The following is a 27,186-nucleotide window of genomic DNA, read 5'->3' as shown; positions in this document are numbered from 1 at the left end:
TATCTCTGAAAAAAGAACGTATTTCTCATTATCTATCACTTTTGAATAATAGAATGTTAGTCTCACACTTTTATTTTGGTTCTTGTAGGCTGTAAAAGGCCTAGAGAGTGTCCATTCACATAAAATTTTGACTATTTTCCTCAACACTTATTTCTCTTCTCAGCCTAAGGAGGCCAAATATTCTATCACTTGATGAATTTGAAGATGGCTTAAGGGTTGCCATGGCCTGATTGCACCATATTTTTCTTTACATAAATTTTGTTGCAATATAAGTGAATACAAATCTAAAAATGGTCAGTGCTTCTGAAGTTTAATCTAGATTGTACCGTGGGAGGTATTTGGAGGAGAATATCTTCATATGCCTCTCACTGCTCATCTATACAAAAAGGTATATATTAATAACTTGATTGCAGGTTGGTTTAATAAATTCTGCATCTCATTTCTCTTCACATTTTAGAACATGATAATCCTCTCAGAATCCTCATGTGTTAGTTTCCTGGAGCTGCTATAACAGAGTACCACAAATGGAGTGGCTTAAAGCAACATAAATGTGTTCTGTCCTGAAGGCTGGAAGTGAGAAATCAAGGTGTCAACAGGGAGAGTTCCTTCTGAGGGTTCTGAGGGGGACTCTGTTTCACGCCGCTCTCCAAGCTTGTGGTGATGGCTGACAATCATTGGCATTCCTAGGTTTGTAGATGCAACCCTCCAACCTCTGCCTCCATCTTCACATGGCATTGTCACCATGCCTTTACCCATTATCCCTCATAAAGATGCTAGCCACACTGATACAGGAGCCCACCCTACTCCATTGATCTTACCTTTTCTATTCTGAAATGCTGTAATTTCCAAATAAGGTCATCTTCTGAGCTACCGGGGTTAGTACTTTGACATGTACTTTGGAAAGATACAATTCACTGATAATACCCCATTAAGAAATCTCCCTAAATGACTCCTCTGATGAGTTGAACTAGCTGAGCTGTCTTCCCACTCCACTCTCAAACCACATAGAGGTTTACCAGCCACCTGCCTGCCATTCTGAAGACTGGACAATTACACTTTTGTTTGTATTGCTTTGTGGCATTTGTTACAAAGAGACTATTTTAAAACTATTGAGTCTACAAGTTATTCTAATAGACCTATGCCACACATTGTACCCTCATATGTTGATTTTATTTCCCATGTGGCCAAAGATGCTGCATATGAAAAAAGGGAGAGGCTCCTAAACTTATATGAGACCATCCATCACAAATCAGACTGACATCTTCTCATACAGGTGAGGGAAGCTATGGCACTTTAATCCCTGACTAATACTCTTACTTTAAAAATCACCTGTAGTCATCCATTAGCCAATATTTTAAGAGAAACAAGCTAGAGGAGACAGCTCTATCAATACGAAAGTGGCTACTTTTAAAAGTGACCTTGCTTATTGAATACTCAGCATTATAAAGGAGTAGCATTTTATGCACACACACAGCCTAGTAAATGCTGTGCAGAGAAGAAAGCTCTAGAGAATGATAACATGTCTGTTAGCAGAAATGAAACTTGTTAAAATGTGACCTAGACCAACCTGCCGTCAAATCAGTGGAGCAAAATCCTCTGTGAGCCAACAGAAAGCATCGCGCCAACATCGAACAAGACATCACCTAGTTGCATGTTTTTGTGTATATTCTTTGTGATCCATGCTTAGAATTCTGTACATTTACAAATTCTCTGGTGAGAAACTTGCAATTTGATTAAAAACCTTAAATCTAGAATTTTCATAAAAAACATATTGGATCTCCCTTAGCAAAAGATTATATTAAAAGAGGAACATTATGAGAGTAAGTTAATGTAGAATCTCATCTAATTTCAAAATCAGATCATTTGACCAACTTAATATTTTGAATTTACTAATCTTGCTAATTAAAAGTACATTGTATTTGTGTCTGTTAACATATTTATATAAAGTCTTCATCAATCTGTTGTCTGTGCTCTGACAGTTTCATTCTGTCTGTATACTACTTGATTGACCTATTTGTAATCAGGCTGATGTGGAATAAATGCCTTTTCATATTTGCAATGAATCTAAGTATCACTATATTCCAGCTATGAGGTGTATGTAATATAGATAATAGAGTATATACTTCTTGCAAAGTTACATATATTTGCTATACCATCAAATCAGTTTAGCCATTTTGGAACCACGCTACCTAGAGAGGTATTATTATTATATTGATATGTGTGTGTTTGTGTGTGTGTGTGTGTGTGTGTGTGTGTGTGGATTACTTCGCTGGTAGGATTTACTCACTTCGAGAAGGGCAGCTGCACATTATTTTGTTGTTATTGTTGAAATTTCAGGGAAGAATGTTTCTCCTTCAAACTTCAAAAGTGTTTTAAAACTATTACTGTCAACCATTGGTTCTCACAAATTTTGTTCTCAAGATCTCTATATATTCATTAAAATTACTAAGGACTCCAGAGAACTTTTGTTTGTAGGTGTTGTATTTACTGATATTTATTGGGTTAGAAATTAAAACTCATTTAAAAATGTTTAAATTTTAAGTTGATTTTAAATTTAAATATATACATTTATTGACTATTTACAAATAACAATAAACACATTATATGCTAATGTAAATAATATATATATTATAAAGTAATAACCATATTTTTCAAAGCAAACAAAGTGAGAATAGTGACACTGTTCTATGTTTTTTTAAATATCTTTAACTTTTAGATTAATAGTATACAGCTGGATTATCATATCTGCACTTGCATACAATGTGGAATGAAATGTTGTTTTAGTTCAAATACATAAAAAAAGAAGGCTCACATAGATAAGTATTTTGAAATTGGATATTTTGACAACATTTTTAGGTAATTTTGGATATTCTTTATAATATGCTACCAAAACTATCCTGTAATGGTTTATTCAAATTACTTGCAATGTGGAAACTGAAATCATATTTGGAAGAAACAATTGTTAGAGGTAATAGTTTTAAGACACTTTTGAAGTTTGAAGGACAAACATTCTTACCAGCTACAATACACTTCTCATACTATGCGATGTTGGTTTATCTTGAAGATAAAATGGGTATTTTTGCCCAAGCATGAATTGGTAACATCATTCATTTGTCACTGGCTTATGTTGATTTTCCAAAGGAAGGCATTTTTTTATAATGTAACAATTATTAATATCACCAGTGACCTCAGGAAAAAATCTTTTTTTTTTTTTTTTTTTTTTTTTTTGTTTGAGACAGAGTTTCACTCTTGTTGCCTAGGCTGGAGTGCAATGGCACAATCTCAGCTTACTGCAACCTCCGCCTCCCAGGTTCAAGTGATTCTCCTGACTCAGCCTCCCGAGTAGGTGGGATTACAGACTCATGCCACCACGCCCGGCTAATTTATTTTTTGTATTTTTAGTAGAGATGGGTTTTCACCATGTTGGCCAGGCTGGTCTCAAATTTCTTACCTCAGGTGATCCACTTGCCTCAGCAGGTTATAAGTGTGAGCCACCGTGCCAGGCCAAAAAATCTTTCGAGTAGTAAACTATCAAGTTCAAACTAGAAAAATACAAGTTTTTCTAAAATTTTAATTCTTGCTTTAAATCTATAATTTCATCATTGGTAATAAATACTATCGATTCTTTTCCTTAAAAAGAAAGTGACAGGCTCACTTTGCTCATCTATAAGATAATGTCTGCCAAATACCCAAGCCAAAATAATCAATTTTTTTGGTCAGTTCTGTTTTCCACAAAAATAGTACTCCTGAAGAGAGGGGCTAGTGTAGCTTTCAATTCAATTACATAGTAATTTTCATGGAATAAACCATGTACTTTGGTCAGCAGCAGAAATGCTTTATGTGTAATTCTCATTTTATCACACAGAATACCTTAAGGGTTGAGGTCTTATAAAATAACAACTTTTACTGTTTAATAATGAAAATTGTTAAGTGTAACTGGTATCAGTGGGTATGTTTGTGCATGTATCTGCAAGGATGTGTTTCCGCAAGAACATGGCGATAAAGAATATAGTGACTATGAGAATACTTAATGCCAGCACTTTAATTTATGCTAAGGCACCAGAAATCTTATCTGCTAATTGCATTTGCATCATCAGGGCAAATGTTAATACATTGATAAAGACAAACCGTATCTTAGGGCTATAATAAAAATAGTTTTGATGTCACATTGCATACCCTCTGAAAGTGCCTCAGGAGCACTTGGAAGTTAATGGACTATACTTTCAGAATAAATGCATAGAAAGGTAACCCTTAGAGGAAGTACCAGTGGAACCCATATCTCCTGATTGTATTTATATATTTAAAATAGTAAACTATGCTTCCCATTCAATCAAAATTGCTCTTTCTAAATTGTATTTCTGGTTTAAACATCTTACATTTTTCTTGCTGCTTCAGATGCCTTTAACTGCATTATTTTTCTTCTGTTTAACATTTTTCAAATTGTAATACAAAAAGGCACCAGTTAAACATTTTTTTCCTGGTAATTCTATGATATAGGACACTTAGAAAGCTTTTACTTGACAAGACTCAGTTGTGTATACTCTTCTTTGCCCCTTATACTAATCACTGTATGCTGATAACAATGTGAAGCTTCGGCTTTTCTCTTTTGGCCATGCTAAGTACAGAAGTTCTCACTGTGATTTTAACCCATAGGAGATCAGGCAGAAATTTTTCTTGACATTGTGAACATCTATCAAAAAATGTATGGTCATATTATAACCTGAACTGTCAGGTTATTATATTAATTCCTTCAAAAGATTTTAGTTTAGCTAAAGTTTCAAGTAGTGATAAATCTTGGTTCTTAATGGATATTATTCTAGTAGCATATCCAGACATACAAAAAAAAATCACTCTCTTCAAGTGTTAAATATATTTGAAGATAACTTCAGAAAACCATTATGAGATGATGATGATCTTAGATTATAGTCACAAAAAGTCTATTTCTAAAACATCAGGATATAGGTACATGTATTTGCTTTTATATGTATATGTATTATGCGCATAAATATACACATAAACACACAGGTATACACACAAGAGTGAGTGTGTGTGTATGCATAGATATAAAATCATTATATGTATATATAAAAACATTCTCTTTTGCTAGCCTATCTTTTCCATCACTGGAGAGTCTGCTTTAATTTTACATAAACTCTTGTCTGGAATCAAGTAATTTAAGTAATTAACTATTTAATTAGTCTTAGTTATAGGAAACATCACTCAAATTTAAATTCATATTTATTGGTTACTAAAATTTTAATTTTAATAGCTCTATTAGACAAAAATTGATTGTAATCTCCTTCAAATTTTAATAGTCATTCATTCAGATATTTGTATCAAGAAACAGTTATTGAGACTTGAGATAAAGCAATAATGAAGAGAGATGTGGCTCCTTTCCTTCATAGATCTTCCATTTTATTAGAGGAGGAGGCAGGATATTATAATTAAGTAAACAAATTAATAATCAAGATAATTCCCAAGATTGTTAAGTGTCCTAAAGAAAATCAAACTAAAGGTTGGAATAGAGAGTTGATTGGTTCTGGGAAGTTCCAATTTAAGTAGTCAAAGGAGGCAACTCTTCTATGTTACACTCAAACTGAATTATGAGAAGCTAGGTGTGTAGAAATCAAAGAGAAAAGAATCGAGGACCGAGGTCTGAGATTTTAGAACAGAGAAGTGGTCATTCCATATGGCAACATGAAGGTTATTTTTGCTGTTCATATAAGATGGATAAATGAAGTGGAGGAGCCCAAATTCCTCTTACTCAGGGTAAGTGAAGGACTGAGTCACAAAGCCTGAAAGAATGTAGAGATTTTCTTCAAGTTCACATGTGAATCAGAGTAGAGAAATATGGAGCGAGCTGACAAATAATGCAGCATCAATGGAGAAGTTAAAAATGATTATACTAGAAGGTGGTTTATCTTTAGGAATTGTGGTAAGCTAAATAATGGTCCCTTAAATGTGCCCATGGCCTAATTCCCTGTGAATATATTACTTAGATGGCAAAAGGAACTTTGCAGATGTAATTAGTTAAGGATCTTTGGATGGGGAGTTTATCTTGGATTATACCTGTGAGTCCAGTATAATTCCAAGGATCCTTGGAATTATCAGAGGAAAGCAGGTGAATCAGAGTCAAAGAAGAAAATGTGCTGATGCAGACAGACTGGAGAGATATGGCCATTAACCAAGAGTTGTGGGCAGCCCCTATGAGCAGGAAAAAGTAGGGAAGCAGATTCTTCCCTAAAGCCTCCAGGTTTTATTTGGATATTATTTGATTTGATTTGACTTATTTTATTATTATTTGAAAGTCTCAGTTAAAATGCATTTATTTTTCTCAAGACATATACACAAACTCATGTACTGAGAATGAGGGGTAAAGGGGATGAAAAGATAATTGAAGAGAAAAGAATACATATAAGCTAATCCTTTTTCATAGGAAAGGTAGCGTACTAGGAGGAAGTAGTAGATTTCTCTTTCCCAAGGAGAAAAGACTAAAGACTAGTCACATTTAGTATAGCATTAAGGTATCAATAAATCTGCAGTTTCCAATATAATCTATGTCAGTTTATTGAATTCAACAAACAATTGTTTAACATATAATATAAGCTGGGTACTATGGTAAATCTTCAAGATTAATCCCATAATCACTGCTTGCAGAGTTTCATTGTTGTTGGTCAAGATGTCAAGTTCAAGATGTCAAATCCAAAGGTAACTTCAAATAGAATATATGAATCTTGTGTCTTGCTAACATTCAAGAGGAGAAAGAACCCAACCATAGTTTGCTAAACTACAGGACAACTACAGTTTTCCAGAAGAGATTAACGTGTCATTTGGGGCTTGAAGGACAAGGATAACAGGAGGATAAGAAGGCCTAGGATAAGAAGTTTCTATGTAAATGTCATTTTTTAAATGCTGTTTTAATGTTTATATGATGGGATGTAAGAACTATCAATCCTATAAGTTGTACTTATTATTTAGTTATTACAAAATGTTATAATATAGTGTTTTTCCAGGCCTTAGAGAGATAATTTGCTTCTTGATTTCTCTAATGTACTTATTGAAGCCAAAGTTCTCCTAAACTTCTTTCCAAGAAAAAAATTGCAGCTCTTTCTTTCATGTACTCATTTCCAACTAACTTACTGAATGTTCACTTTGTTCCACCAGGATAAAGAGAAAAATATAAGAAAATTTAAGAGGCCAGTTTTAATTCATTTTATTTATAGTTTATCCCTTTGATTTGTAACATTTTCTAATCGATGAAAAGGAACCCTACTTCATAATGAAATTGCCTGGGGTCAAAAATTCAAAACCAAAATATTCACAATAAAGCACACAGAGATGCAGCAATTAAAATGGCATAGCAATAAAATATCACATTGTGATACCTTCTTTTAAAGTAAAAACACCACACATTATACTGCATCATTAATTTTACATGAAAAGATTCATAAATTCTTTCTCTTTGCTCTCTGCCTGCATTCAAACTTCTGCACATTAGAAAATGGTAATTTGTGCTTGACTGGATATAATTCATTCAGTAGCAATTTCTTTTGGTGCTATTGTTTTATGTGTTTTTTCTTACTTTATTGTTATTTTTAATTAGAAAATGAATACATATTTCTTAGAAGCCAAGGAACACAGACATTTACAAAGGAAGGGTGGATAGTCTTACCTTTCCCTCTCTTTTCCTCTCTCAACCTTGAGATGCGCTAAGCAGTGTTTGCAATTTGGTATTTCTGCTTTCAAACTTTACTTTTTTAAAAAACCTTGTGCAAATATACATCCAATGTTTTATTTTCTTTTCTCTCATTTTTATATTTTACAAAACAAAATCATCCACTGTGGCAGAACATGTTATAGACATGTGTTGAGGTCAGTAAATAAATAACAAACTAATTTATTTAGGTACTGCATTTTTTTACTACAGATGTAGCTTCATTTATTTAATAATTCCATATTATTTGGCATTTAAATTGTTTTCAGTTATATAACTTGCTTCAATAAATATCCTTGTGCAAATACATACCTGTGTACAAATCTGGCAGTTTCTTGGGATTTGTTGTTGATTTGTGTGTGTGTGTGTGTGTTTTAGCAAAGTTTACTTTTAATAGATAATAGCATCTTGTTTTTCTGGAAAGTTGTTCTAATATACACTTCCATCAGCAATGTATAAGTGAACCTTTACCTCATACATTTAAAAGCAACAACTATGTCAATCTTTAAAATACTTGCTGATATAATACATTAAATAAGGTGTCTTTTTTACTGTTTTTATTTTAATTTCCCTCACCACCAGTAATGCTGAAGAGTTGTCAATATAATTTTTTGGCCATCTTCTTTTTCTTTTTTGTAAAGTATCAATTTATAAACTGTTTTCATTTTTATTGGGATTTTTATATTTTTCATAAGTTTTCAAACTTTCTTCGTGTTTGTAAGTTTAACCCTTGGCTTATTATGTATATTTTCTACTTTATGTAGCACACAAATATTTTCATTTTATGCAATTATACATGACTATTTTATCTTAAGGTTTCCTAAGATTAAGTTTGACAACTAGAGAACATGTCAATATTTTTCTTGTTTGTTAATTATTCCAGCACTTATTATGAAAAATTTAGTACCTTGAAGTTTAAAAAAAATACAATGATTATTCTTATGGAGAATATCTAGATTCAATAACTGTTAACATTTTCATACATTTTCTTTGTTTACCTATCTAAGATTTTATTTGTGGAACCATTTGAAAGTTATAGAAATCTTAACATTTTACCCCAAAATACTTTACATGCACCTCCAACAAATAAGGACATTTTTCAGTAGTTCATTCAATTAGTTGCTCCATCTGACACAGAAAATTAGCTATAATTCCCCAATACCATCTACTATCAATCCATATTCAATTATACTTTTATTCTTAAAAGTTATAATTTTTTTTTCTAAACCAGAATCCAACTGTCAGTAATGCTAAACTTGCTCACTTTTTAAAGAAAATGACCACCAGATCTTTTTAAGAAAAAGACTCACTTACTTTTCCCACATTTTTTCCCCTTTACAATTCTCAGGTAATCTATGCAGTAGTTCTTTGGAACTTTACAAATATCTGTTCTGCAGCCCTTCAGTCATTGGTTTTAGCATTCATTTCTATCTGACTCACACATACACACACATACACACAGATGCATACAAACACCCACATATTAAGGAATCATGAATTTTTAATCTTCTCCAATTACAGAAATGATATTAATAATAACAAAATACTAATTCAAGTGTGTCAGACTTAGCCTATGGGAGCCCCTTTACGCTTGACTTCTTTGTTCTTTAGCATGTTCTCATGATATTTTGACTACTTACTTTGCTTTCTGTTATAAGATGTCCCAACATTACTTAATGCTTTCTTTTTCTGGTCCAGGAAGTGGCCATTTTTCCAAAGAGCCTGGTTCCAGTGATTCTTAGCAGTTAATATATTCTTCCTTCTGATTCACTGTCACTATCTTATTTTTGTGGCCGCTTTTCTTCCCCCTCACCTCCTTACTACTTACTGCTTACCTAAGGGAAATCTCCTATTTCCAAGTGTTTCTCTTTATTCCAGAAGTGGAGCTTTTGCAACACGACTGCCTCTAGCCCATGTACTTTTCAAGCCCTGTTATTTCCAATCTTCAGGAGCAGGAGCCTGACCCGTTGTTTGTGTAGCCACCAGAGTTAACATGGTCTCAGAAGGCCCACTTACACATAAAAGCACTTGTTTAGAAATCACTTTCACCAAATTATGTGTAGTTATGGATTATGGGTGATTTTGCCTTACCTTCTTGTCAATCTGCATTTTCTGGTTTTGTTCATTTATTTGTTTGTTTACTTGTTTGGATAATGTTAGAGATAGTCCACTTTATGTGGATACTTTATGTTACAGGAAGTAACTGTGTTTATATATCTATATCAATATCATGTATATCTATATCGAGATATATTGCTGGTTGCCAATATCCATCTGTTTCTATATTGTATCTCTTCACACCAGTCTAATGGCAAGCTCTGCCAATCGTTAAAGGGATTATTACCTATTTTAATATGTGCTACTCAAGTCCCTCTTCCATCACCTTCTTTTTTCCCAACTTACTTGAAAATTAATATGAACTATTTTTGCCACATGAATTATTAAATTAGCTTATCCAGTTTTAAAAAGTAATTCCTATTGGAAATAAATGTCATGCATAAATATATTTGTGAAAGCTGAAGTTTTCTGATGTTTTATACTCTAAAGGAATGTACATCTCTTCCAGAATGTTTTATGTCCTTCAGTTATTCACTATAATTTATGCAAGTAACCTACTTTGAATTTACCTTTACATGCTTATTGGTATTGGGGCTTAGAAAATAGTACCCCAGAATGAAGGCCTCAGAAGCAGTCTCAGAAGCAGTTTTCTCCGATCTGCTCCTGCCTTCCTATCTCTTAGCCCATTCTCCCCCAAGACTAGTTATAGATCCCTCTTCCCCAAGGCAGGTCATAGAAACCAGAACCATTTTTCCCCAATGGTAACCATAAAACCTAAAATGATTATTCTAACTTTCCCTCCATCTTTCTGTGTAAAAACTGACTGTAAATAAATTATCTGACTACCTCGTTTGACTCTAAGTCATACGACTCCTTTTTCAGAGAGTGCCTGCCTCACCTCCAGAAGAAAGAAATGCATGCTCAAAAAGGACAAGAAGAATCTAGACCACAGCCTTGCTGAGTTTTGCCTCTTAGTTTATTAGTATTAGATTATAAACTTTTTGTTCAATCATGTTTCTACAAGGCTGTCCACACTTTGTGGAACTTAAGGATAAAAATGGACTATTTCCTCTTTTTCTTTGGGTCTTCACTTTGAAGGCTCCCACATATACATGTTAAAAACATTTGTTTGCCTTTTCTCCAATTAATCTGCCTTTTGTTAGCTGATTTTTAAACAAACCTTCAAAGGGCCCCCCACAGTTGTTTGGATATAGCAAAAGGACTATCTTCCTCATTTCTATTTATAAACAGGTAAAATATAATAACAGAAAACTTCATTTTTGTTTGTCTACTATAAAATTAACAAATTACCTTTTATTAAGATTTGTGTAAATATCTTGGGTTTTCTTATTATGCAATTACAATTTATTCTATACAAACCTTTAATTTATTTTAGAACTCTATTTTCCTGTCTTTAAGTAATAGTAGTAAGAGAATATTTAGATTCTTTCTCTAAAAACTGCAACAGTTTCAATATTTAATATACGTGACTTTCATTCTTATGTTAACTGCACACATTCAATTGATACCTCTATTCCCATTTCACTAAACTTTGTATTATTGATTTACTAAAATGTGTAAAATTTATCTCTACACTACGTTGTTATAATTACATTGATTTTTTTCTACCTTATAAATATAATAACGTATTTGATTTATTTCCTAATGATAAAGCATTATTTTGTTTCTTGAATGAAATACTTCGTGTTTGGGTATTATTATTATTGAATATACTGATTTTATTTTTTTGTACTAATATTATATTTAGATTTTTTCAGCTATAATTATAAATCAAATTATTAGGCTTTTGTTTTATGGTATTTTATTAAGGTTATACTGGTTTTTACTTCAGTTTAGTAGCTTTCTATAATTTTCTGTGGTCTTTACAATAGAAATGGCAGAGAAATTATTTCACTGAACATTCAGTGGTAAATAGGACCACTTAGGATGCTAAATAGGACATTTTAAAACGTGTATTTTTATAAATTTTTTGTATTATTGATCTTCTGAGGTTTTCTACCTCTTCTTGGGTTTCTCTAAAATTTTATATTAATTGTCTTAATATTATATATATAACGTGATATTCTGTATTGTTTCCTTATTATTTTATCAATTTTCTTGTGTTTGTTGTTGTTTCTGTTTTTAAACAAGCTGACAAATGATTCATATTGTTTATTTACTTTTGCAGTAATGTTTTAAACTTTCAGTGCAAAAGTCTTGCAACTCCTTGGTTAAATTTATTCCTTTTTTTTTTGATGTTGTTGAAAATTAAATAAATTTTTTTTTTTTAGGTTGTATTTTATTTTTATTTTATTATTTTTTTTCTTTTATTATTATTATTATTATTATTATTATACTTTAGGTTTTATGGTACATGTGCGCAATGTGCAGGTAAGTTACATATGTATACATGTGCCATGCTGGTGCGCTGCACCCACCAACTCGTCATCTAGCATTAGGTATATCTCCCAATGCTATCCCTCCCCCGTCCCCCCACCCCACAACAGTCCCCGAAGTGTGATGTTCCCCTTCCTGTGTCCATGTGTTCTCATTGTTCAATTCCCGCCTATGAGTGAGAATATGCGGTGTTTGGTTTTTTGTTCTTGCGATAGTTTACTGAGAATGATGATTTCCAATTTCATCCATGTCCCTACAAAGGACGTGAACTCATCATTTTTTATGGCTGCATAGTATTCCATGGTGTATATGTGCCACATTTTCTTAATCCAGTCTATCATTGTTGGGCATTTGGGTTGGTTCCAAGTCTTTGCTATTGTGAATAATGCCGCAATAAACATACGTGTGCATGTGTCTTTATAGCAGCATGATTTATAGTCCTTTGGGTATATACCCAGTAATGGGATGGCTGGGTCGAATGGAATTTCTAGTTCTAGATCCCTGAGGAATCGCCACACTGACTTCCACAAGGGTTGAACTAGTTTACAGTCCCACCAACAGTGTAAAAGTGTTCCTATTTCTCCACATCCTCTCCAGCACCTGTTGTTTCCTGACTTTTTAATGATTGCCATTCTAAATTTTTAAAATTTCCTTTTCAGGTTTTTCTTTGCTAGTATATAGAAAAAAACCCTGATTTTTTATGTAGAACTGGTACCCTGAAACTTTTCTGAATTCGTTTGTTAGCTTTAAGATGTTTTAAATTATTTTTTAGGATATAAAGTCATGTCATCTGGGAATAAAAATAATTGTATCATTTCCCTTCAATTTGGATGCCTTTTATTTCCTTTTCTTGCCTAATTGTTCTGGCCAGAACTTCCAATACAATGTTGAATAGAAGTTGCAAAAACAGGTACTCTTGTCTTTTTGTCTTTTTATGGGGAAATATTTCAATTCTTCACTATTGTGTATCATGATAGCTATGGGTTTCATATCAATGATCTTTATTATGTTGGAGAAGTTCGCTTTTATTTCTAGTTCACCGAGTTCATAAGAGAGTATTGAATTTTGCCAAATTATTTTTCTAGATCAATTGAGATTCTCATTTTTAATGTAATTGTCTTGGTGTATCACATTGATTGATTCTAATGTCGAACCACCCTCACTTTCTTGAAATAAACTCCACTTGGTTATAATGTATAGTGCATTTGCTATCCTACTGGATATGGCTGTTAGTATTCTGTAGAGAATTTTTGAATCTATAATTCTGAGGGATATTGGTCTTTAGTTTGCTCTTCTCGTAGTGGGTTTGTTTGGCTTAGTATCAGGGTAATGCTGGCCTCATAGAACAAGTTTGGAAATGTTCTCTCTCTTCTAATTGTTGAAAGAGCTTAAGAAAGATTGATGTTGATTTATTTTTACATGTTTGGAAGAATTTACCAATGAACCCATGTGGTCCTGCACCTTTCTTTCTTGGGTGGTTTTTAAATCTGTATTCAGTATCTTTTCTTTTTTCATGGGTCTGTTCATATTTATTTTTCTTCCTGAGCCAGTTTTTGTATTTATTCTATACCTGTACTGTTCCATATACATTTTAGAATAGGCTTATCTGTGTCTTCACAAAACTGGACTGATATTTTGTTGGAATTGCATTCAAACTATAGATCAATTTGGGAAGAATTACTATCTTTTCTATGTTGAATCATATATGTTATAATTTGTCTACTTTTTTTGTTCCCATTTCCCATTTAGAAACTTCAATTAAACATATATGAAAATACATTACATTATTTTTCACCTTGGTGAATTTTTTTTTCAGTCTTTTTTCTCTCTGTGTGTTTTTGGATACTGTCCATTATATTTTTCAGTTCAATAATCTTTACTTTTACAGTGTGTGATCTCCTGTTTATCCCATCCAAGTGTTGTCATTTTGTAAATCTCCACCACGATTTCCTTCTCTAGAAGTTCAATTTGTTTTGTAATATCTTCCAAATCTCCAATTAATATATTTAATCTTCTTTTTCCTTAAATGCAGAGATTATAGTTATATACCTTTTAGCAAAGCCTATCATATGTCTAATTTCTGGGTGTATATGTATACACTCTAACTTCTCCTAATTATGGTAAAAATTTTTCTGGATTTGTATGCTTGGTAATTATTGTTGGATTATGGACTCTCTGAATTTTACTCTGTTGGAAGAAAGATATTTTTGTAGTATTATAAATTTCTTGGCCTTTGCTCTGCAGTGCAGTTAATTTACTTAAAAATGTTTGATCGTTTGAGACTTGCTTTTAAACTTTGTTAGATATGACCAGAGTAGCCGATCTGTTCTGATCTGACACTATTCCCTATAAATTCTAGCTACTTTGCCTTCCCTAAATATCTATCTCCAAATCCTTAGATCAAAGAGACTGTCAGGAACTTCTCTTTAATTGGTAAATTGAGGCAATTTTAGGGATTATTTAATTTCACCTTCTTGCCTAAGTGATCACTCTTCTACGTGATCCAATGTCTTAAAACCATTTGTATATTTTATCTTAAGTATTAATAGTTTCAGGCAGGAAGTAATTTGGGTACCCATTACAACAATTTTCTCTGGAAGTAGAGATCAGTTGAAAAAGTCATATTGCAGTTGCAGATGAAGATTCGTGGGAAGAACATCCAGATGGAAAAACCAATTAGTAAGAAGTTTGCAGGTGGATATGGGGTTTTCATGTTTGAGGAAGAAAAAAAGAGGTGTGAGTAAGACTGTCAGGCAATGGGTGAGAAGAGAATGAGATGAAATGAGACAGACAATGTGCCAAGAATATGCTGTGGAATGTGGGCCAGGGTACAAGTAAAAGTAGGTTGTAGCTTTCGTATATGTAAATTGCACCATTTATTTAACTATTTCAGAGAGATTGGATTACTATTTTATGAATTTTCTGGTTTGTTACTTTCAAGAATATGCTGTATTTATCTTCTATCTGTAGTCTGCTTGTATAATGTTTCATCTGTAACTATAAGTGTACCATAAATTATTTTTCTTTCTGGTGGAAATTATAGAAATACAATTTATCAGAATTCTTATTGTCACAGAGCACAAATTTCTAGCAATATTGTGAAAGAAGTTTCTTGAAATACTTCTCATGTGTGTAAAAACCTTAATAGATAATTTCTCAAAATTTGACAATTTTACATATTTGCATGAAAATATCAATTGTCATTGACTTGTGTCCCCCAAATTTATAAGTTGAATCCTTAACAGTCAGTGTAACTGTATTTGGAGATAAGAGCTTTAAGGAGGTAATTTAGATAAAGGGAATAATAAAGCTGGTCCCATAATCCAGTAGGGCTGGCGTCCTCATCAGAAGAGGAAGAGACATCACAAGCAGATCTGCACGGAGGAAAAGCCACGCTGGGATACAATGAGAGTGCATCTGTCAGCAAGCCAAGGAGAGAAGCCTCAGGAGAAACCACAGCTATCAACACCTTGATTTTAGACTTCCAACCTCCAGAAATGTGAGAAATACATTTATGTTGTTTTAGCCACCCACTCTGTGATATCGTGTTATGGCAGCCCTAGATGACTAATATACAAATAACTAGTTGTGAAAGTGAAAACTTTTGAAAAATCTTTATAAAACATCAAATATTATTAACCTTGATTGTAAAAAGACTGAATTTTCTTTCTACTATCTTTATAGAAAATGATAATACAAAATATTTGTAATATGAATATGAAGTCAAAAAATGCTAAGAAAAAAGTATTATAGAGATGTATTAGGTAGCTGATTAAAAATGTTATTTTTCTAGAGTTTGCAATCCTTGTTATTTTTGCACAGATTTTTAAAATGTGCAATTTTTGCTTTTTGTCCTTATTCTAAATGTTCACTCTCATATTTGAGTATGCATTTGTAATTTTGAATTAATTTCTTAAAGTAGGCTCCTCAAATTGAGTAAACCTCAGGTTTTACATAATCTGAATCTATCCCTGGTTAAAAGTTCTGGCTTTAAAACCAGAGTGACCTGAATCTGCACACAACTTCAGTATTATCACTGTCTGTGACTTGGGAAATATTTCAAAGGACTTAGGTCTTCTATAACAATACCTACTGCATGAGAGTGTTGTGTTAATTAAATGGCATAGCCGCTTATAAAATGACTAGCAGAGTTCTCTTCTTATACTTCTTTGGTGGGCTTCAAAATATTGTACCCCAACAAAAGTGGCACATGACAACAAAAGTGTATTGTTACACTTTTTGGGGGGTACAATATTTTGTTTAAGGTCTTGTGTCACTTAATGGGATACATTCTGAGGAATGTGTTGTTAGGTAATTTTGTCATTATGTGAACATCACAGATTGTACTTATACAAACCTAGATGGTTGAACTTACTACACATCTGGGCTATATGGTAAGGCCTATTGCTCCTAGGCTACAAACCTGTAGAGTATATGACAGTAATGAATATTGTCACCAATTATTACACATTGGTATTTATGTATCTAAACATAGCTAAATATTTTTAAAAGGTACATTAAAAGCAGTATAAAAGATAAAAAATGGCCAGGTGCAGTGGGTCGCACCTATCATCCCAACACTTTGGATAGACAAGGTAGGAGGATCACCTGAGCACAGGAGTTTAAGACCAGGCTTAGGAATATAGTGAGACACCGTCTCTAATAAAGCAAACAAAAATTAGCCAGGTATGGTGGCATGCAACTGTGGTTCCAGCTACTGGAGGGGCTGAGATGGGAGGATCACTTAAGTCCAGGAGTCTGAAGCTGCAGTAAGCCATGATCGTGCCATTGCACTCCAGCTTGGGTGACAGATTGGGACATGGTCTTGGGAAATTTTTTTTTAAATTAAAATTTAAAATGATACATATTTCTGAACCCCTTGAGTCCTATAAAGAAAAATTGAATATCAAATTTAATAGGGCAGCTACATTATAATCTTATGGGACCACTATTATATATGCAATCTGCTATTAATCAAAATGTCATTATGCAGTGAGTGACTATATATACATTTATGTAAATAATACATTATAAAAGAAATGAACAATAAACACTTATTGACATATTTTAATGACCTTTTGATGTTCCTAATAAAGTTAGGCTGCTATGGTTTTAACGTACATTTTTCCCCAAATTTATATGTTGGAATTTAAACTTCGAAATAATGGTAAGAAGTAGTGGGGCCCTTAGAAGGTGTTTAGCTCATGGGTGCTCCACACTCATAATGGAATTAGAGCCCTTGTAGAAAGACTTGAGGGAAATAGCTAGACCCTTTCTTGCCCTTTTTCCCTTCTGACTTCCTCCAGTGAGGACACAGAATTTGTCCCACTCAGAGGATGCAGCAATACGGCACCATCTCGGAAGCAGAGAGCAACCCTTTGCCAGACACCGAATCTGCTGGCCCCTTGATCTTGAACTTTCCAGCCTTCAGACCTGTGAGAAATAGAGTTCTAGTCTTTATGAATTATCCAGTCTGTGGTATTTATTTTGTTATAATACCAGGAATAAACTAATGCCCAGGGGAATCTTATTAAAAGGGAAAATATGAAGTCGCTGGAATCCTAATGGAAAGGCACAAGGAAAAGGAAGGTACAAAACTGAAGAGTGAAAAGTATAGAAACTGACTATATAATTTTGTTCTGGGTTAGCCCAGTGGGAACAGAAATTACCTATCATCTCCACCAACCTCAGAAGATGAGAATAACTGAGAAAGTTCACCCAATGTATCCAATATTATGTAGAACTATTTAGGTCAAATTCTTTTTTTGCAGAACTATAAAAAATTACAGATGATGCCTATGTCTGTGCATATTTGTTCAATCTCTATTTAAACAGAAAGTCAATTCAGACACTTTTTTTTCCCATGCACATAGAGACAGTTTGAGCCACAGTTTAGGTTTCTAGGATTTAATGGCCAATCTATAGGAAGTTTATCTATGTAATTGCTTCACCAAACCCTTTAATAGGTCATTTTCTTCACTTTCACTTTACTTCCCTTACTTCTGTTTAAGAAAATTTTCAGGTCTAAACATCCTGTTTAAACTCAGTATTTTTTTTTTTTTGTATATCAATCTCTTTCACATTTCTGTCCACTTTATTTATTTTTCTTTTTTCTCTTTCATGAGTTTGTCCCCAGTTGGCATCTTCTCTTCTATGCTAGGATTTTTTTTTTTAAGTTTTAGATGAAATGAAAAGTATGAGAGATATAAACAAAAGTGGCATAAAAACTCCAAAGCTAAGGAAGATAATAGGAGACATTTTAAAATTAAATGCAAACAGTGGCTCAGAGAGTACAAACAAAAGCAGATGGAAAGAGGACAATCTCCAGCATCCAGAACCAGAAATGGTTCTAAAAGGTCAGCGCCTGAAGCATACAGCCAGGTCAGCAAACATTCCTCTCTCCTCTGGCCAGAGAAATAAATAGAAAATTCACAGGAGACTTGAACAGTAAAGGAACAGTAAATAAAATTGCTACTTGGATGCCAAAGAGACAAGATTTGCACTAAACAAGAGTTTTAAGTTTAAAAATCACATGAAGTCACCTGAGGCTAGATCCACAAAAATTTCTGAAGACATAAATATTCTCATGAGGTCTGAGATATTGTTGAAAAACTAAATTATCTAACAGAAAAGAGATGAGAGTGTAATTTCTTTTGTTTGCTCTTTCCTAGCTGTGTGACCTGTTAAAATGTATTCAACCCTCTGAGCCTCAGTTACCTATCAATCAATAACTGAACAACACATGTCAGGTCATCACACAGATTAAAAACATGAAAATTGCTGAGAACAGTATAACACAAAATAAAACCTTACCAAATTGTAGTTTGCTTCCTAAGAGACTGGATTACTAAATTAAGAGACTGTTTTCATGGTCAATAAAACTGAAAAAAAAGTATAATCTGAACATAGTTCTCGATTGTTATTTAGAAGGTGTGCAAAATTGTAAATGACTCATTCTCATAAAAAAGCAGCTTTCTTTGGTTCTTATACACCTCAGGCTCTCCACAGCCAAAAAATGAATTACATAAATGAACAAGTTCTGGGTAAGATTCAAGTACATACTTCATTGGAGTACTTCAGAATAAAGGTAAGATTGACCTGAACTCTTTTTTATTTTTTGTCTAAGATTCCTTGAGTTATATTCAGTCAACTTTCCCTTTTCAGCTCCAATAGGCTGCTGAAATAACTATGATGAGTAAAATGTACCAATTGCTTAGTTAGGACACTTAGGTCCTTAGATTTCATCGATCACCCATCGCGAATCCTCTATCAAACCATGTATTGAAGCTGACAATTAATAGCAGCATTCCTATATAACAAATTTATTTTCTGTTCTCTCTTTTGTATATTTGATATATAACAGAAAAACAAAGAACAAGAGTTCCTGGCATAGGTAATCTCAAATGGAACACTATGTTGCTGGGTAAATAAGAGCCATCTTTGCTTCATGGAAATTAGACTTTTTCATATTGACATTCAGCATCATCTAGAAAGCAGGGCTCTACCCATTTCAAGCTGTCTGCACAAGAGCTGTCTGCAAAACCAGCTTTAGCTAGTGGATGTGTCAAGTAATTTACTTTCCACTAACTAAAGATTTATTAAACATTTTTTAGCAACACTGTCCTAGGCTATGAAGGGATACAAAAGTTATACATGTTCCAACCCTCAAAGGAAATGTTGTATCCTTGCATCAATAAGGGAACCAGGAATGGAACAATGGAAAATATTGGAAGTTTATAGTAAGTAGAATTGTGAGTAAAATGATAACAAACAGGGAAAATCACATATAGGAAATTTAGCATCAAAATTTGGCCTATAGACCAGGGATAATCAAACTTAACTATGTATCATAATCACCTGGAAGGCTTGGTGAGTTGCTGATTTCATAAATAGCCTAGGTTGAGGCCCAAGAATTTGGATGTCTAGCATTCACATGTGATGTAGCTGCTACAAAGGGGCCTGCAATTTGCAAAACATTGCTAGAGCACCAGAAAGCTATTTAGAGATCAGTCTAGTTAATTTCAGATAACTTCTGCATCTTGTAGAGACTGCACATTGTGATGCCCATAATATACATATACACATACACATGTGCAGGTGCACACACACATACGAGCACACACACGCAGCAGAAAAACATCAGGAATATTTAGTTGGATTGCGTTAGGGGTTTCTTTCTCCTGTTAGAGATCCTCAGCCTCAGCTATTGCTTTTAGATGAACGTGCAGCCTCTCCCTGCTCAGATTCAGATTCCCTTCCTCATCATAGGGTTTTTTTCTGCTAACCACAGTGTGTGATTTCACATGTTAATATAAAAACAATTCAGATATACTGGGGAAAATATTATTTCTGTCTGTAGTTACTCCTCTGATATTTATGAGACCCTTCTGGTTTCCTTACTTGTGGAGCTTCTAGATGATAGTAAAACATTTAAATATATTTTAAAAGTATTATTACAAATATTAACTAAAATTACTGAAAAACTAATATTCTTTTAAAATTATAATTTTGCAATTATGACATAAGTACTCTACACTTATACAATACTTAGGAAAAAAATCACCAGTCAGATGAAACTATCATTTTTTTAGATTCTCTCTCTCTCATTTTCCCTTTCTTCTATTCATATATATATACCATGTTTCAAAGAATAAGATCAGGACTTGCATTTTGATCTGTAACCTGTTTTTGTGATGTAACAATCCACTATAAATCACCTTCATGTCAACAAAAATGTATCTAAAATATGAGATTACACAACATTTTAAAAGGTATGACTTTTCAACAACATTTTTAAATTTTCTCCCTTATTTCCTAGTTTTAGGGAAACGAATATATAACTTAAAAGACTAGTTTGTTTTACATTGTGAATTTCTATTATTGGCTGTATGTACTTTCTTGCCTGTAAGTATAATTGAGTTATGACTGTGCTTTCTATTACTGAATATATCTTATCTATTTTTCAGGTCCACCTTAGGATAAATTTGAAAGCATAAAGCCTCCTATCAATAAAGACATATGTACAACTGACTCCATGAAAAAATGTAGCTTTCTTTGATTAGATGCCTGACATTTTCTGAAGAACCTTGAGAATTTTACCCATTTATGGAAAGATAATTTCCTACTAATGAAACATGGAATTAAAAGATGAATCAAAGAAAATTCAATAGCTAATTATAATCTGTGACAACTGGGGTCTCTTAACCAGTGAGATGATCTGTAACTAACAGAATTATTGCTAGGAGACAGGGAAAAAGAAACATTTTTAAAGAAGATTCAGGAAAAAATATTTATCAAGTTTGATGGAAAATCTATAGATTTATTATTCGTTTATAAACAGCATAATATCCAATGTTATGATCTTATTAATTATGAGTTTTGGTGAGTCATTTTGAAGAATTTAAGAATGTTTTATATAAGCTAGCTAATTTTATTTTGTTCCTTTTAAATAAATTTTAAAATGAAATAATAAGTCACAGGAGTTTTTCTCACATGTAAATCTCTAAGTCAGATTATTGATGAGAACATTTAAAACAGTCAGTGCTGAGTCATCAACAAAGTCCATATTTAGTTGAAATGCACATGGATCACCTGAGAGATGAGAATTCCCTCAACCATTACACAATTGCTGAATATGTCTTCAGTACTAGGCATTATGATAGTAGAGAATGAAAAGATGAATTAAAACATCATTAAAATTGCAGTATATATTTTAGTAGAGAATAAAAAAGAAAATCGATTACTATATAAATTGTTAAGTTAGCCTAAAAACAGAGGAAGTTGGGATTAGGCAATCTTAGTTTATTTGTAACATCAAGCTATCTTTCATGACTCATCTTGAGATTCCATGAAAGTTTTTGTTTTTTTTTTTAACTTATTTTAAGTTCAGAGGTATAAGTGTAGGTTTGTTACATAGGTAAACTTGTGTCATGGGAGTCTGTTGTACAGATTAGTTCATCACCTAGTATTAAGCCTAGTGCCCATTAGTTGTTTTCTTGATCCTCTCACTCCTTCCAACTTCCACCTTCCAAAAGGCTCCAGTGTGTGTTGTTCCCCTCTGTGTGTCCATGTGTTCTCATCATTTAGTGCCCACTTATAAGTGAGAACATGTAGTATTTGATTTTCTGTTCCTGTATTAGTTTACTAAGGATGATGACCTCCAGCTCCATCCATGTCCCTGCAAAACACATAGTCTCATTCTTTTTTATGGCTGCATAGTATTCTATAGTGTATATGTACCACCTTATACAGTGTTGTGTCCGGAGTTGGTTCCTTCTGGTGGGTTCTTGGTCTTGCTGACTTCAAGAATGAAGCCACAGATCTTTGCAGTAAGTGTTACAGCTCTTAAAGGTGGCATGGACCCAAAGAGTGAGCAGCAGCAAAATTTATTGTGAAGAGCAAAAGAACAAAGCTTTGGCAGCATAGAAGGGGACCCAAGCAGGTTGCCACTGCTGGCTGGGGTGGCCAGCTTTTATTCCCTTATTTGTCCCCACCCATGTCCTACTGATTGGTCCATTTTCTAGAGCGCTGATTGATGCGTTTACAATCCTTTAGCTAGACACAGAGCCCTGATTGGTGTGTTTTTACAGAGTGCTGATTGGTGCATTTGCAGTCCTTTAGCTAGACATAGAGCACTGATTGGTGCATGTTTACAGAATGCTGATTGGTGCATTTAAAATCCTTTAGCTAGACACAGAGTACTGATTGGTGCGTTTTCACAGAGTGCTGATTGGTGAATTTACAATCTTCTAGTTAGACACAGAGTGCTGATTGGTGTGTTTTTACAGAGTGCTGATTGGTGCATTTACAATCCTTTAGCTAAACAGAAAAGTTCTCCTAGTCCCCACTTGGCCCAGGAAGTCCATCTGGCTTCACCTCTCAATCCCCCCTCTAAACAGGATGCCCCAAATGCTATTGGGAATTGAGCAATGACCACTGTAGCTACTTCCTGCTAGATAGGGGCAAAGAAGGGGCCCTGCAGTTGTAGTGTCCTCCAGAGGGGAACTCTTTAGGCCAGTAAAAGGGCCAGCAGGTCGGTCCAGGGGTCCTTGGTAGAAGTTGTTAGTTGAGCTCATTTGGGGTTCCATTTGTAAGACCATCTGTAGCTTGATGGCCTCCATCCTAGAGGAAATAAATTTGACAAGGAGATTAAAAATACAGGGCCCAAAGGCCAATAATAGCAAGATGTCTGTCACGGGACCTAGAAAGGGGAGAAGCCATGTCGCCCAACTCCAGAGGTTGGTATAAGAGTTTGAAAGGCATTGTCTGATTTTAGAACACTTTTCCTGTAAAGGAAAAGGTGGCATCTTGTACTATCCCTGACTGATTAGTGTAAAAGCAACACTCTTCCCCCAAGAAGGTGCAGAGTCCTCCTTTCTAAGCAGTGAGGAGGTCCAGGCCTCAGCGGTTTTGGAGAGTCACTGCTGCCAAAGAGTCTATTTTGGACTGTAGAGTAAGGATAGATTTTGTTATTTCTTGCAAACTGTCTGAGAAATCCTTTGAGAGTGAGTGGTAGTAGGATAATACATGTTAAACTGTTAACTTTTAGCAAACTTTACTTTTGTTGAAAACCTTGTAAGTTTGGGATTTCAATTATTCTTTGCTATTAATAAGACCTCATTCAGTTCATATTAACTTAAAATTGGTATAGATGGCTCCTTCCTGATTCTGCAAGTACTTTAAGGTTTAGCTGAGTGCAAACAGCTCACACATTTGAGCAGACCAGTTATTAGGCAATTTTCCTAACTCTGCTTCTACAAGAGTTTCCTTATCACTCACTGAATATCCATTTTGTCTTTTTCCCTTAATTGCCCTGGAGGAACCACCTATTGTCCTGTCCTGAAGGGAGTTCATCCTAGGTCTGGTCAGACTTTTGTATGGTAATTAATTAAGATTTAGATCCCCTGTTAGGAAACCTGCTGGGTTAAGGATTTTTGATAGGAAGGCTGTGGGTTGTCAGTGGCCTCAGTGCTTTTAGGCTACTCCCTTGTTCACACTGACAACAAGGTGGCATTGGAATGTTATACGGTTGTGGAGAAGACCTTCAATTATCAATTATAGATTTTAAATTTACCCTGGCTTTTAAAGGAATAGGGTACACTGTTTTTTCATTACTACTTCCTTCTCTCTCTTTCCTTCTATTTCTGTCTTTCTGTCTCTTTCTCTCTGACTCCGTCTTTGTCCCTCTGTCTCTTCCTCTCTCTCTCTCCCTTTCTCTGACTTTGTCTCTGTCTCTCTGTCTCTTCCTCTCTCTCTGTCTCTTTCTTCTCTGCTGGTCTTTCCCTGCCTCTGCCAGCCACTTATGCTGCTGTTCTCCCCTCTCCTTGCCCTTTTGATGGCTTTTGCTTCAGCAGTGTAAGACTGCCACCTCCTTGGGTTTTTTCACTGTGTGTAATAACTCCATGATTTCGTTGTGGTATTTAATAAGGGTTCTCCCAGAGATTAAGAACTCCTTTTCTTTCCATATTGCAGCAGGGGCATGTAGGATTAGATAAGCATACTTGCTATCTGTATACATATTTATTCTTTTTCCCTTTCCCAGTTCTAAGGCCCAGGTAAATGCCACTAGTTCTGCTAACTGGGTGCTTGTCCCTGGGGGAAGAAGCTTACTTTCAAGTACTGTTACATCACTAACTATGGCATAACCTGCCCTTTGTATCCCATTCTCCACAAATGAACTTTCATTGGTATACAGGTTAAGGTTAGGATTAGCTAAGGGGACTTCTAAGAGATCCTCTTGGGCGGCAGAAGTCTGGATTATAATTTGTTGGCAGTCATGCTCAATTGGTTCTCCATCCTCTAAGAGAAAAGTGGCAGGGTTGAGGGCCACACACGTGTGTATTTGAAGCACTGGTCCCTCAAGAAGTAGTGCCTGGTATCTGAGCAAGCAGTTGTCTGATAGTCATAAACTTCCTTTGGCACCCAGTATGCCATTTATATCATGAGTAGTCCAGGCAGTGAGATCCTTTCCTTTTATTTTGATAAAAGGAAATTTTATCAAAATAAAATAAAATTTATTTTATTTATTATTTTGATAGCCTCTGACACTAAGATGGCCACTGCTGCAACTACCTGTAAACAGTGAGGCCAGCCTTTTGCTACTGTATCAATTTCCTTACTTAGGTATGCCACTGGTTGTGAGGTTGTCCCACAAGTCTGGGTAAGGACTCCAAGAGCTATTCCTGCTCTATCTGTGATGTATAAAGAGAAGTTTTGTCCTGTGGGAAGGCTTTAGGCTGGAGCTTGTACTAGGGCCTGCTTTAAAGTTTTGAAGGCTGTTTCTGCCTCTGGTTCCTATTCTACTAGATGAGTATTTGCCCTCTGGGTCTCCTTGATTATAGTAGAGTGGTCTGGCCATCTCGCTGTATCTGGGGATCCATATTCAGCAAAAGCCAATGATACCAGGGAACCCCCTGCAATTGTTTTAATGTCTTAGGGTGAGGATAAGCCAGTATAGGCTGTATTCATTCCTTGCTGAGGGTCCTGGTTCCTCTGGCTGAGATTAGGCCTAGATATTTGACTTGTTGTAGGCAGAGCTGGGCCTTTGATTTAGACACCTTGTACCCTTGATTAGCTAGAAAGCTCAAGAAATCTAGAGTAGCCTGCTGGCATGAGGCTTCCGAACTGGTAGCCAAAAGTAAATCATCCACATACTGAAGGACCAGAGTGCCTGGACTTGAGAAGTGGCTTAGATCTTGAGCCAGTGCCTGAGCAAACAGATGAGGGCTATCCCTAAACCCCTGGGGCAAGACCATCCATGTAAGTTGGGACACGTGTGGTCTGTGGGATCCTCAAAGACAAAGAGAACTGGGACTCAGAGTGCAGGGGATTACAGAAGAAGGCATCCTTGAGGTCCAGAACCATGAACCATTCTGCTTACTCTTGTATTTAAGAGAGCAGGACATAGGGGTTGGGTACAACTGGATATAGAGGAATTACTCCCTCAATGATGAGTCTAAGATCTTGCACTAGTCTCCACTGACCATTCAGTTTTTGTACTCCTAGAATTGTGGTGTTGCAGGAACTGCTGCATTTTCTTACTAAGCCATGAACTTTTAAATGTCTAACAATATCCTGTAATCCTTTATGAGCTTCAGGCCTTAAGGGCTATTGCCTTTGATAAGGAAAAGTGGTGGATTATTTTAGCCTGATTTGGACTGGGCAGGCATTTTTTGCCCTTCCAAATTGTCCTTCCAATGCCCAGACTTCAGGGTCGATTCCCTCCTCAAGCAGGGGACTACAAATGGGTAACTTGTTCCCCATATTAATGTAGATAATGGCTTCAGCTTTGGCTAATATGTCCCTCCCTAATAATGGTGTGGGACTTTCAGGCATAACGAGAAAGACATGTGAAAATGGCAAAGTCTCCCAATTACAACTGAGGAGGTGGGAGAAATGCCTGTTTACAGGCCATCCCAGGATTCCTCAGATGGTAACGGACCTTGAGGACAGCTGTCTGGGACAGGAGATTAACACTGAGAAGACTGTGCCAGTGTCCAGGAGGAAGTCAATTTCCTGGCCCTCAATGGTTAAACATACCTGGGGCCCAGTGAGGGTGATGACATGAGCAGGCACTTGCTCTGGGAACCCTCAGTCCTGTTGTTGGATCATCTGGTTGGGGGCTTCTGGCCCAGAGAACCTTTGTCCTCTGGGGCAGTGCACCTTCCAGTGATTGCCTCAGCATAGTGGGCATGGGCAAGGGGGCAGCTTGTTTCTTGTTAAAGGCCAGGGTTTGATATAACAATAGCATGACATCTCTCCAAGTGAGAGATGTCTCACTTGGACATCTCTAAATGCTTTGCCCTAGACCCTGTAGGACATCTATGTACCTATCAGGATCATCTGAAAACTTCCCCTGGTCTGCCTTGATCTGCTTTAAATCAGAGAGGGAGAAGTGGACATGTACCCAGGTTGGGCCAAATTCCCTTCCCCCTACAGCTTGAAAGGGATATAACTGATAGCCAGGGGGTTCTGTGGTCCCTTGGAGATTTTTTGCTTGTTTCCTTCTGGGTGGGGGA

The 27,186-nt window shown here is 35.1% G+C and overlaps 1 long non-coding RNA gene across 3 annotated transcripts in view; it reads left to right on the top strand.

Annotated features, from left to right (window-relative positions):
• The window catches only part of LOC129035200 (uncharacterized), a 93,754-nt gene extending 73,253 nt beyond the window's left edge, over window positions 1-20,501 (top strand). For 2 of the 3 annotated variants that reach the window (XR_010126029.1, XR_010126028.1), the window contains one exon: window positions 458-2,190. This is a non-coding gene — a long non-coding RNA (uncharacterized LOC129035200). Of the gene's footprint in view, window positions 1-457; window positions 2,191-15,496; window positions 15,669-19,166 lie in introns of those variants that run through there. The other variant, XR_010126030.1, reaches the window with a different exon arrangement.
• The last annotated feature ends 6,685 nt before the right edge of the window (window positions 20,502-27,186 follow it).

This window comes from Pongo pygmaeus, chromosome 3 (assembly GCF_028885625.2).
Source record: "Pongo pygmaeus isolate AG05252 chromosome 3, NHGRI_mPonPyg2-v2.0_pri, whole genome shotgun sequence".
Lineage (NCBI taxonomy): Eukaryota > Metazoa > Chordata > Mammalia > Primates > Hominidae > Pongo > Pongo pygmaeus.
The sequence above is the reverse complement of the archived record's forward strand: the minus strand, read 5'-3'. Positions and strand labels throughout refer to the sequence as shown.